The following is a 13,032-nucleotide window of genomic DNA, read 5'->3' as shown; positions in this document are numbered from 1 at the left end:
GCCTTCATGGCTCCCCTGTTATACTGAACTGGTGGCTCCATCAGAATCTAAGCACTGTGACAGATCTAAAATTAGATATTTATTGGTTCATCAGTCAGGACTGCACAACAAATCAGTCTTCACTGACTTTGTATATTTCACTGCTGCCTTCAGAACACGAGCCTGACCTGAACGATGTCAGGCAGGAGGACCGACTGAGGCTTAAATACTGATTTATTTTAGATTACAGGCACAAATTCAAGAGGAAAAAAGAAATAAATCTGTTTACAAGACAAAAAAAAATGTAATGTATGCTTTGCTAGCATGCTGGTGTACATGTGCCAGCATCCATCACATGGTACCCTGTCTGGATCGGACCGCTGCGTTTCTGAGAGCATCCTTCTTGCGCTTGGATGCTCAGAGGCCTCGTTGGCTTCTGTTAATGCGGTGAGTCACAAGCTGCTATTTCTGTCCAGGACACGCTGCCCTCCTGCTCTCAGCCGTCAGCTGCTCAGGGCGCCGGTGTCAAGAATCCATGTATTATCCTCCCATTAATACCCAAACATCCTGATCAATATCAGCTCTGCACAGGTAGAAACAGTCAAGAATAAAATGTGTTTTTTTGGCTGCAGTTCACCTAGAGGGCGCAGTGACATAATCCCCTATGATTAGATGTGAATGGAGCCAATATACACTTTTGCATTTTGTTAGTGCTCTCACCCCTAGAGGTAGCATGAGGCGCTGTCTGGAACCACAGAAGCTGCTCAGGTAGTGCGGCTCATCCAGGACGGCACATCACTGAGAGCTGTGGCAAGAGACAAGAGACACCAGGAGACAGGCCAGTACACCAGGAGACATGGAGGGGGGCCATAGGAGGGCAACAACCCGGCAGCAGGACCGCTACCTCCTCCTCTGTGCAGGGAGGAACAGGAGGAGCCCTCAACATGGCCTCCAGACCTCCACTAATATGCATGCTTCTGCTCAGACGGTCAGAAACAGACTAAACAGACTTTAATACTCTTTATGTTTAGCTAAAAATGGCCTCTCATTTTTCTCACAGCTAATTCTGACAACGAGAGACCAGCACTGAGCTAATGGCTGCTGACTGGTCCAGATTAGGACTGATGGTGACAGGAGATCCTCCCTCCATGGCAGCCGGACTCCTCAGATCTCTGAGGAGATCATGGTGCCTGAGGCTTGCTTTGCCCCACAGATCTTGTAATAACCCTGTGGCCTTCATAGAACCCCATTTATTCTGGAAAATCTAAAGAGCGCCCCCTATGGAACAGGAAGTTTATCAAAACCATGCAGTGATTGATTTAAGCCTCAGCTTTACATATTATGTGAGACTGTATATTTATAATATTATGATAAACACAGCGTTATGGTTGGTCACCACCGATGACGACAAATTCTCACAGCTCATGTGTTTATGTAAGAGGCCGTCCTCACCTCATGTCACCTCTGTCTGCTGGCTCCGGGGTTCAGGCTCTGGGTCTCTGTAAGGCACCCAGAGACGATGCCGATTGTAAAAGGTGCTGTATAAATAAAACTGAATGAGCCCATCGGAGGGGACTCTGCTCTTTGACTTATTTTACACTGTGCTTTATCTATTTTTACTCATTTTAGCTGCAATTATGCAACAGCAGGCCCATCAGGGAAAGCTGTGAAATATCATTTCAGCCCGGCTCCTCTATGGAAACACTGACGCGTCCTGATGACTCACAAAGCCGCCGCGAGGTGTTTGGCAATTTTTTGGTTCAAATGTCAGATGCCAAAGGGCGAGAGGAGGGCGGAATAAACACTGCCAGAGAGAGAGAGGGGGAGAGGGGGAGAAAGAGGGAGAGAGGGAGAGGGAGAGGGGGGAGAGAGGGGAGAAGGGGGAGAGAGAGGGAGAGAGGGAGAGGGGGGAGACAGGGAGAGAGAGGGAGTGAGAGGGAGAGGGGGAGAAAGAGGGAGAGAGAGGGGGAGGGGGAGTGAGGGAGTGAGGGGGGAGAGAGAGGGAGAGAGGGAGAGGGGGGAGAGAGAGGGAGAGAGGGAGAGGGGGGAGACAGGGAGAGAGAGGGAGTGAGAGGGAGAGGGGGGAGAAAGAGGGAGAGAAAGGGGGAGGGGGAGTGAGGGAGTGAGGGGGGAGTGACGGAGAGAGAGGGAGAGAGGGAGAGGGGGGAGTGAGGGAGGGAGAGGGGGAGAGGGGGGAGTGAGGGAGAGGGAGAGGGGGGAGAGAGGGAGAGAGTGAGGGAGAGAGAGGGAGAGGGGGGAGTGAGGGAGAGAGAGGGAGAGGGGGGAGTGAGGGAGAGAGAGGGAGAGAGTGAGGGAGAGAGAGGGAGAGGGGGGAGTGAGGGAGAGAGAGGGAGAGAGTGAGGGAGAGAGAGGGAGAGGGAGAGGGGAGTGAGGGAGAGAGAGAGGGAGAGAGGAGAGAGGGAGAGAGGGAGAGAGGGAGAGGGGGGAGTGAGGGAGAGAGGGAGAGAGTGAGGGAGAGAGAGGGAGTGAGGGAGAGAGAGAGGGGGGAGAGAGGGAGAGGGGGGAGTGAGGGAGAGAGAGGGAGAGGGGGAGAGAGAGAGGGGGAGAGAGGGAGAGAGGGAGGGAGAGAGAGGGAGAGGGAGAGGGGGGAGTGAGGGAGAGAGGGAGAGAGTGAGGGAGAGAGAGGGAGTGAGGGAGAGAGAGAGGGGGGAGAGAGGGAGAGGGGGGAGTGAGGGAGAGAGAGGGAGAGGGGGAGTGAGGGAGAGAGGGGGGAGAGAGGGAGAGAGAGGGAGAGAGGGAGAGGGAGAGGGGGGCTTAGGTGGAGGTAAATGATTAAGTATACTTGTGAGTTCATTTCCCCGGCGGAGCCTCAGCTCCATTTCTTTCTATTCACCAACAGAGATTCATCTCTCTGACAGTGAGGGGGAGTGTGTGTGAGTGTGAGTGTGTGTGAGAGTGTGTGTGTGTGTGTGGTTGTGTGTGTGTGAGTGTGTGTGAGAGTGTCTGTGTGTGTGTGTGTGTGTGTCTGTGTGTGTGAGAGTGTGTGTGTGTGTGTGGTTGTGTGTGTGAGATGCTGTGAGGGGAAGGAGTGGCAGACATCCATTAATAAACCTTTTCACTGTACGAATCACATGTTGTCTCTCTCAATCTTCGCTCGTCACTTTTCCCTCCTTCAATCTTCGCCCCTCATTCCTCCGACAGTCACAACAAATGTGGCGGATGGCTTCACAGGAGGGCCTCATCATTTACTCTCTATGAAGAGGAAGACAGCAGAGCACTGTGGGAAGGCGGAGTTGTTTGGGGAGCTGAATGCGCGGCTGGCATCACTGCGGGGTTTTTCTTTTCGTCCTCATTTTCTGTCGTTTAGGAGTCAGCAAACCTGATCTGTTTGTACGAATGTCGTCACGTTTCTACCACCGATCCGCTCGGAGCTGAAACAACCAGACAGGCAACAGACACAAATGGATGCCTCCATCCTGCTCCTCCTCACTCACAAACGTCTGAAAACCCGTCTGCTTCTGTCAGATCTGCTTTAAATGCCACAGCATTGGTAAAAGCTGCACAGGTTGTGTATTTACATAAGTGCTTCTGGCATCACCAAAACAAATCCGAATGATAGGAATCAACATAAAAATGGAAATTTCCCGAAAGCACAATCTCTGATCTAAATGTGAACAACCGGCTCCGTCTGCCGCCGACGACAAATACATCAACAAACCCTCCCGAACGTATTCATGTCATTTATTTGCAGTGTTTGTGACAATTGCAGGAAACAGGCTGATTAATCCACTTCTAACCATTCCTACGTGTGCTCAAATATTTATGGCGGTGCGGTCAGTCCCTGGTTTGGGGCTTTACTTCACCTCTCAGTCCCCCCGGGGCCCAAACTCGCCACCTCTCCTGGGAACCAAACCTAATTAAACGTAGCGCCTCTATCCTCCCCGCGGCCCAGGCGACCCCATCAGTGCATCACATGACCTTCGGTTTTTGTAATCTGTCCAATCAGAGGCAGGGTGCAATGCAGAGGTCAGAGGTGAGGGGATTAGGTGTGGGAGAGAGAGAGAGATGCATTCTGGGTGAGTGCCCTGCAGCCACATCAGGTCACCTCTATCTGGGAAATATGGCGGTGGAGAGAGAAGCTTTCGGGTGTGTGTGTGTCTGTGTGTGTGTGTGTCTGTGTGTGTGAGTGTCTGTGTGTGTGTGTGTCTGTGTGTGTGTGTGTCTCATTACGAGCCTTACAGGTCATCTGTAGCTGCAAGCAGAGCCCATCAATCAGTCAGCGGCGTCTCAGTATGATTTACCCACAGGACCTTCACACACACACTCACACACACACACACACACTCACACACACACACACACACACTCACACACACACACACACACACTCACACACACACAGACACTCACACACAGACACACACACACACAGACACTCACACACACACTCACACACTCACACACTCTCACACACACACACAGACACACACGCAGAGACACACACACACACACACACAGACAGACACTCACACACTCACACACAGTCACACACACACACACACACACTCACACACAGTCACAGACACTCACACACTCACTCACACACACACACACACACTCACACACACACACTCACACACACACACACAGCTGCTAATTCAATCTTGCACGGCTCCAATGACGAACTTTTTAATAGAAACAATGACACTGTCAGTGTTTGCAGTGACAGAGCCGCAGAGACCAGCATCATCTCCTCAGCTTCAGCCTCGTTTTACACTCTTCCTCCTGATTCAGTCTCAGTTTTACAACTTGTATAAAACCACTGGCTGCTCAGCACAGAGGACAGCTGCGGTCCAGACCGGTCCAAAGAGGAAAGGGACAAAATGTAAAAGTAAAGACGGATCATCAGGAAGATCAGGTGGTGTCTTCACTGGAGGAACTGCATGCATGTAGCAGGTTGGGCGACACATCCCAGTTGGCTGTAGTCTTAAACACGGGGTGAACCTTCTAAAAGCAGCAGTGAGTGCAGAGAGGCCGAGTCAACTCAGGGAAAGCTGCAGAAACACCACCCCTGGTCCTGGATGGGTACCAGAGGAGCTGCAGGGTGTGCCCGTTTCATACGACATGAGGCTTATCAAGAGGAAAATTATAGTTACACTGGGATCCGAATGCCTCCAGAAGCCGCCTACATGCATCCTGCACGCCTTCAGCACAGGTGGAGGCAGCCCCTCCCAGCTGATTCAGCTGCCTGTGTTATGTGCAGAGAGTGACAGCACGCTGCTGCTGCACAGACTTCAGAGGACGTTAATTCCCAAACTCTAAATAACAGGCGGCAGCCAGGAGGAGGAGGAGGAGGAGGAGGATGGCACACGGCCTCCCTCTTACTACACCCAGATGAAATGCATGCAGGCACGAAACGCACATGCTGTGGTGACTGCGTTTCAGAGCCGCTCTGTGTGGGAAGAAGTGGCAGAGAGGAAGCTGCAGCTCGACAGGAGGAAAGCAGAGTTTAATCAGAGCAGCTCCCGCCTCTCGCCAGGTGTTCACATGGCCCCAAACTGTCGGCTCCACTGACACCACAAACAGCCACCATGCTTCCCCGCTGCCGGACCTCACAGAGACCTCACATGTGAAGCCTTTCCTCCGCTGAGACAGAAACAAACACTTCAAATGAAGAATAAACCAGCTCTCCCCTCCTCACACCGAGAGCCGGAAAGAGCCACTGAAGGGAGTGATGTTAGCCACACTAGCCTGCTAACCATATATTCCTTAAAGAGCAGTCACCATCTAGGCAGCAGCTAACTCAGTTTACCAAGCAGTTTACATGGCTCTACTCAAGCTCCGCCTCTCTACCCATTCTTGGATTACCTGCAAGTTTAGGTGGAGTCAGTAACCACCTGAATTATGGGAAATATGAAGTTTTAATATGATTAAAACAGCAGTCTGACACTGATTCCAGGGCTCCTTTTACCAAATCTAAAATATTACTGAAGTGAGACTGTAAATTTCGGCAAAAAACTGAGAAAGAAACCACATTAAACATAACATTTATAATATTTCCATGAACCTATGAGGCAGCCGCCTGTACAGACAGTCCTCAGTTTTAATGCTGCCTACAAAGAACCACTAAAAATACGTGGACAGAGGTTTACAAGTCTGTAGCAGCCAAAAAACAAACTGTAACACTTCTTCTCAAACTCACACACACATCAGAAAAACACACCTCACTGCAGTATTGATCTACAGAGCGCTGACTGCTCTGGATGACGTTTCAGCTTCACCGCAGCTTCCTCCACAGGAATGACAAAATGATGCTAAATTACAAGCTGGTGTAATTATCTCTGCGTTGTGGGAAACAACTGAAACATTTTTTTATGTCTGTCGTGTCGACCGTCACAGCAGGATAATCATAAAAACCAGGAATCAACAAGCAAACATCCAGGAGTTACAAACACTCCGGCTCTGTGTATGATCCTCCTGTGTCTCATTCTCTGACACACACACACACTGAAAGACATGAGAAGTGTTCCTCACCAGATCCACTAATGTAAATCCCACAGAGGGGGAAACCAAAGTGACGAAGAAGCTCCTCAGTCGCAGCCCACGGCTCCAGCAGGAAGCTCCGGGAGAAAATCCAGTCTGTAAAATAAAACAAGGGTGAGATGACAGCAGCTGTGAGGCAGCGACGACACATCAGCAGAAAAATATAGATATGAAAATATCAAATAAAAACTAGTTCAAAGAATGAGTAAAGAGGAAATATGGAGATTTCCTGTGCTGAATATCAAACAGACCTGTCAATCACAGCACACACAGCTCCTCATTACTGTCATTGTTTCTTAAATTTAGTTCTAGTGCATGAAGTCCAGAGTTTCTCCTGTCAATCAAACCGCACGCATGGGAACTCCATGTTTTGCATTTTTAGGTCATCACTGCTACACACACACACACACATCACTTCCTGTGCTGAAAGCTGCACGGCGCACGCAGAGGTCTGATCATGCGGCGCGCTTCAGACGTGACAGGTTGACATTCTCACTTCTGCAAATGTAAATGTAAAGTGACAGCCTTGGTTTTGTCATCTTCTCCTCCGTTAATGCAAACATCACACTGTTTATCAGAGGCAGAGGGAATCATCAGACTTTCTGATGGTCCTCAAACGCATCATCTGTGAAGTACAGTTCAGTCAGAACAGCTGGAAATCGTCAGTCGACCGAAAAACAGTGCGTTGCTGAGGGCAGCAGGGCGATCGAGTCGTGTGTGAGGAGCAGTCACATGACAGGAAATCAGCGAGTATTCGGCTGGTCTGCAGGATGTTTACAGCTGATGTTGTCATATTTAGGTTCAGATATGGAGCACACACTGACTGGTCAGGAGTCCGGAGGCTCAGACACAGTCTGGAGCTCAGAGGGTTAAAGCTGAAACGATGGATCACTGGTGTGTCGTACAGATTTACTGAGATGGAAACACTGGCTGTTACTGTAACGGGTGTCTGACTGATGATGATGAGTCCAAGTCTGCCGGCAGGGCTCATTATGGTTGACTTTTGGGAGGGGGGGGGCGCTGTGTAGTGAGGCTCTGGAGGGACAGAGAGGCAGATGGAAAGAAAGAAAAACTCAACAGAAAGAGTCTTGTGTCTTTATTTTGTCCTCCGTGGCGCTCGCTGTGCTCCGTCCAGATGGCAGCTCCTCTCTGCAGCCGCACTGAACAGAGGGAGGCGACACGAGGCCTGTCAGAAACCCCGAGAAATCCTGCCCCGCGGCCCGATCCGAGCCGGAGTCTGTGACAAAGCACCACCTCGCATGCCGACGGTCTAATCTGCATCCACATCAAGGAGGAGGCGGGGGGGGGGCGCTGGAGTCATCCCGAACCGCAGGAGGTCCCGGGCTGTTTTTAACTGCAGCTGATAGCGGGAGTGCTGCTGTTGTTTGTGTGCTAACAGCCCTCTGATGGCTCCAGGAGCACGGCCAGATTGGCTCGTAGTGTGAAACAACAGCAGCCATTAAAGCTGCTAAATACGGCCCGGGGGGAGGGGGGAGGGAGGGGGAGGGGGAGGGGTACGCCTCCCCAAACTGAGCCTGGTGTGAGATGGCTCATTTCAATGTCTTTCTGTTTTAGTTGGCAGCAAACAGAACAGAATCGGGGGATTAGTTTACATGCACCCAGAAATCTGATTATCCCATTCTTCATGTTTAGCACAGATTTCTGCGACTATGTGACCACATGTGCTCATAAACGGAGCCCCGAAAAGTGAGCTGAGTGCGTGTCTGTACATGAGAGTCCTCTGAAAGCGTCCTTGGTGTCCGCAGTATAACATGGCAGGAAGGTCGTCACTCTCGCTGCTGCACGCACGGCTCCACTGCAGGCCTGGACTTACGTGTCCTGGTCTGCTGACCTCTACAACACACAACAGTGAGTCCAGAGAACGTCTACAGGTAACAGACACACATGGACGCAGCCAGGTTTCTGTTCAGGGAACTCAGAATGATCATTCTTGGTCAGATGCCAGATGCAGTGCAGGTCTATATGACAGGGTTTTTTAAATGATCTTCCATTCTTTCTTAACAGCAGAGTCAGTGATTTGGATCATATTTAATTCCCTTAGATTTATGTAGCTCAGACATGACAATGACGACATGAAATGTGACTTGTGTACGACCTGCTCCTGCAGCTGGCAGCAGAGACCGGCCTCAGAGGAAGTCATTATTACTTCTGATTTGTCTTGCAATGTGTGTTTTCTGGGTCAGTTTGAAACACATTGGTTAGGTTGTGGTGGAAGTTTATAACAGACTCTGATCCTCACACACACACGCTCCAGTCGTCTGGTCAGAGCTGGTTTACAAGCTGCCACTGGAGGAACGTCCATGTTTTCTGCTGTGACCCCATTAGGCGGGCTGCAGATAATAACCTGCATGTCTGCAGACCGGTTCCATACATGTCGCTCAGATTTGTGCATGGATGTTAAGCAGATGATGAGATTTAGAAGATGAGTAAGCCCTTTGTTAAACTGTGAGGGATCAAACTGAAGATATTAAACTGACCTCAACCCTGGAAATAACAGATATGATTTAAAACAGAATCAGCTCCGACTCATTTTGCACATCATGTCGACTGAACTGACTTAAACACGAACATGAGTCACACCGGACTGAATCCAATTAACAGCTTTCTCAGCTACACACTTTGATGTGCGACTTCTCTTAAAAAAAAAAAACAACAGAAAAATAATATATGACAACAGGATTGATCTGCAAAACTCACACAAAGCCCAGCGAGCCCACATCATCCAACACAAAGAGACACACACACACACCCGAAACTTCACGCTTCTCTGGTTTGATTTTATTGAACGTCACAACCCGCGCCAACTCAGAAACTTTGCATCTTCTGTCCTGCTTCCACTCGTCAAAGACGCCATGAAAATCGATGTCAATGCTAAATTCAGGAGGCCTCATGGGCCCACAGAGGGGACGTGGCCAGGCAGCAGCCCTGCTGAGCCCAAGAATCAGGACAGAGGCGAGAGGGATGCACAGAGGAGCAGAACCAAGAGGAGGAGGAGGAGGAGGGAACATCCAAAGATGGAGGAAAAAAGACGCTCCAAGGCCCAGTGAAGAGGAGATGGAGGTATCGATCGTAGACAAATATAACTATGTGTGAAGTGAGGACAAAAATCTTCCCTCTAACACCCACCAGCAGGTTTAAGAGCACGCTCTCTGCTTTAAGGAAATGTCCAGCATGTCATTGATGATTACAGCCAGGACTGATGGATTATATGTAACCAAAACTATGATTATACTTATTCAATCCAAACCACACCGTGTTCTTAACATGTTATAGCCTCCATGTTCTGTCTGCACATCAAATACTCTCTGAACTGTCCTGCTGCTCAGGTGTCAATCCGTCATGGCTTCCTGGAGGTTTTTTTGTTTTATTACGGAATGGTTTTGTTTAAAAGCTGTATCTTGTGCCACAGAATGAGGCGATTTGGATGAAACATGAAGCTCATGCCTCAGGGACGCCCCTTCCTGCCTTGTTGTCTGTGTCAGTGATCAGCTCAGCGTTGTGTACATACAGCTGTCAGCGTGGACTCTGATTTGCTGACCTGTGGATCTCTTCAGGTTTTATCTGCACAGGGTTAATCTGTGTGTAAATGTCAGAGCAGGTTGCTAACACACAGTGTGTGTGTGTTGAGCCTGCGCACACGCTGTGTGTCAGATTTCACCTTCACACTTGTGTGTGAGTGTGACGCCGACGTGTGACAGACGGCTTCAGTTTGTGTGTGAACGACGCGTCACTGCTTAGTCTGGAAAAACAAACAGTTTCCTGTCCGACCTCAGAGGCTCACACTAACTGAAGGCACACGACGGTAAGACCGGCACAGGTCCGACAGGTGAAAGTCAGAATTTTTGCTTTTTAGAGGAATTCAGAAAGTCAGACTTCGGAATTCTAGAAGAAAAAACTAAAAAAAAGCTATAGAAATGAAATCTAACTAAACATGTATCCATCAATAGTCCATCAACGGCTGAAATCATGAACAGAATTTAAAATCATTTGTTTCTGAAAACAGTTTTAGTCATTGATCACAGATTAACAAACTAAATATTTGATGTAATTTGACGTATTTACCCCCAAAAAAGAAAAACCCTTCTACAGTGGGTCTGTGTAGGACATGATGCAAACAGCAGAGCTCCTGAACCTTAGCTGCTGTGCCCTGAGGCTTCTCACACACACACACACAAACACACATACACACCTCCCAGACAACATGCAACTTAAACCTGAGCGCCTCCTTTCTCAGCGCGGGTTATCAGAGGAGCTGGGAGTAATGAAGCATGGAGCTGTGATAACCTCATTATTCTTCAGCTCCACCAAACACTGAAGCAGCAGAGAGTCGATGGGTTAATCGTGCATGCAGAGTGTGTGTGTGTTGACAAGATCTCAGTCACTGCTTGTTTGCTGCTGTTTTATTTTGAGGATAATCCGGAGAAATGAACGCCGCGCTGGGTGCAATCATTACGTGGACGGACTCTGGGCTTAAGTGGGAGATTTCTCTGATCCGTCCTCAGAGGAGCCGCTTCGCCGAGGAGTGAAAAGCACGGTAAAACCTCCTTTTGAAAATCTGAATATTCTGGCCTGAGAGAAAAGGAGCAGCCACGGGAGCTGCCTCTTCTTTCAAGCAGATGAAAAAGTGAAGCCGAATCTTTTAACCCCCCTCGACCCCTCCTCCTCCTCCTCCTCCTCCTCCAACCACAGCCAGAATCTGTCCCAGAGTCCCTGAACTCATCTGGAAATCTTTCTTATCTCGGCTCCTCCTTCTCGCATTTTCGCCCAGCAGCAGCGTCCTCGGCTCTCTGAGCTGCAACTGAGAATTTAAGTTTTGGAAACCTAAATTCATTCCAACATCTAACCTGAGCTTTCACACCAAACATGCTGAGAATATTAAGGAAAAAGAGGCCTGCAGACATCATCCGCTTCAGTTTAAACTGTCGATACCCACTCACAGCCACTTTACAAGGTTCACCTGTTCAAACAACACAACTCAACTCAACTCAACACATTTATGTCTGAAAACAACTTGCTGAAGTTCAAAGTGGGCATCAGAACATAACATGTGATGCCTGTCACTAGAAGGTGAGGAATTTAAAGGAACCTAGACTAGAACCTTGGGGTACGCCGTGAGTAATTCCACAACCTTAACCTCCACTCAAAGGGCCCCCAGATCCATCCATCCATCTTCTATTAACCCACCCAGAGTGACCAATTAACCTAGCACGTCTTTAGACTGTGGGAGGAAGCCGGAGTACCCGGAGAGAACCCACGCAGGCACAGGGAGAACGTGCAAAGGCCTCCAGATCAAGCAGTGCAAAAGAACACCTGGTATACCAGGAGACTCACATCATGCACGTGCAGCCGCTGTGTGATACCATCATGTTCGTATGGAGCAGATATGAAGTGTAACGGGTAGTCCGAAGAAAAGAAGGATTCCTGCTTCCTGAGTGCAGAAATCCAAACTCTGATTGGATCGGTCTTATCGGGGCTCCTTCCCCCTCCATCAGAACTGTCGCCTGCCTTCAGCGGGAGGATCTGATCCATCATGGAGGCGCTCCGATTTCAGTGCTGAGTGTTTCTTTATCAGCGCTGCATCACATTACGCTCAGTCTGATCAGCAGTGAAATAAAAGCACATGCAGGCTCCTTCAGCACACAGCTCTGCCCTCTGGTAGCAAAAACAGCCTATTCATCCTTTACAAAAAAAAGTTCCTCATGTCGGACCTGCGCCTGAAAAAACAAGACACAGACAGAAATAAATGACCTATAAAGCCCCGGCGACACAGCTCTGTGTTTTTATTCTGTCCCGGCTTCAAATGAAAGCGGACAGACTGTTTGCAGGCGGAGCCCCGAGGCTGCAGGGCGACCTGCCCGAGGAAACAAAGCTGGCTGAGTCATCCCTTAAATCTCTCCTCAAAACTCACTTTCACTTGATATCATCTGAACTGTGTCTTTATTTCTTTAATCTCCAGAAGAGGAGGGTTAGCAGATGTTACCCAGCCTCTTTCTCTGTGTTGCATACAGGTTCTGTCCTGTCTGTGAAAGGCTGGACCACCTCTTGACCCTATCTAAGGTCCTAAAAGGGCCTTGGAGTTTGCCTAACAAGTCCACATGTGCTTTTGTGGATTTGAGAATGCATTCAAGATTCAAGCCTGAAATATAGAGACCATGGTTCTCAGCTGGAAAAGGGTGGAATGCCCTGTCCGAGTCTTGTTCATGGGGGCAGAATGAAGCGACGGGCTTCTCCAAGACTCCTAATTTACTGTTCGACGAACGTTCTGGCCCTCACCTATGGCTATGAGCTGTGGGCAGTGACTGAAGGAGATGATGAATACAAGCGACTACAATGAGTTTCATCTGGAGGGTGGCTGAACTCTTCCTTAAAAACTCAGTCATCCGGGAGGAGCTAGGGGTAGAGCGGCTGCACCTCCACGCTGAGAGGTGCCAGCTGAGGTGGTCTGGGTTAGGATGCCTCCGGATGCTTCCTCAGTAAAGTGCATCTAACCAAGTCTAAGCAGGAGGAGACCTTAGGGCAGACCCCAGA

The 13,032-nt window shown here is 49.3% G+C and overlaps 1 protein-coding gene across 3 annotated transcripts in view; it reads right to left on the bottom strand.

Moving 5' to 3' along the window:
• The window catches only part of large2 (LARGE xylosyl- and glucuronyltransferase 2), a 120,168-nt gene that overhangs the window by 21,843 nt on the left and 85,293 nt on the right, over positions 1-13,032 (bottom strand). For all 3 annotated transcript variants that reach the window (XM_028402119.1, XM_028402117.1, XM_028402116.1), the window contains one exon: positions 6,475-6,579. The gene's annotated coding sequence lies outside the window, so the exon portion shown is untranslated. The remainder of the gene's footprint in view (positions 1-6,474; positions 6,580-13,032) is intronic.

This window comes from Parambassis ranga, chromosome 3 (genome assembly GCF_900634625.1).
Source record: "Parambassis ranga chromosome 3, fParRan2.1, whole genome shotgun sequence".
Taxonomy (NCBI): domain Eukaryota; kingdom Metazoa; phylum Chordata; class Actinopteri; family Ambassidae; genus Parambassis; species Parambassis ranga.
This window is presented reverse-complemented; position numbering and strand designations above follow the sequence as displayed.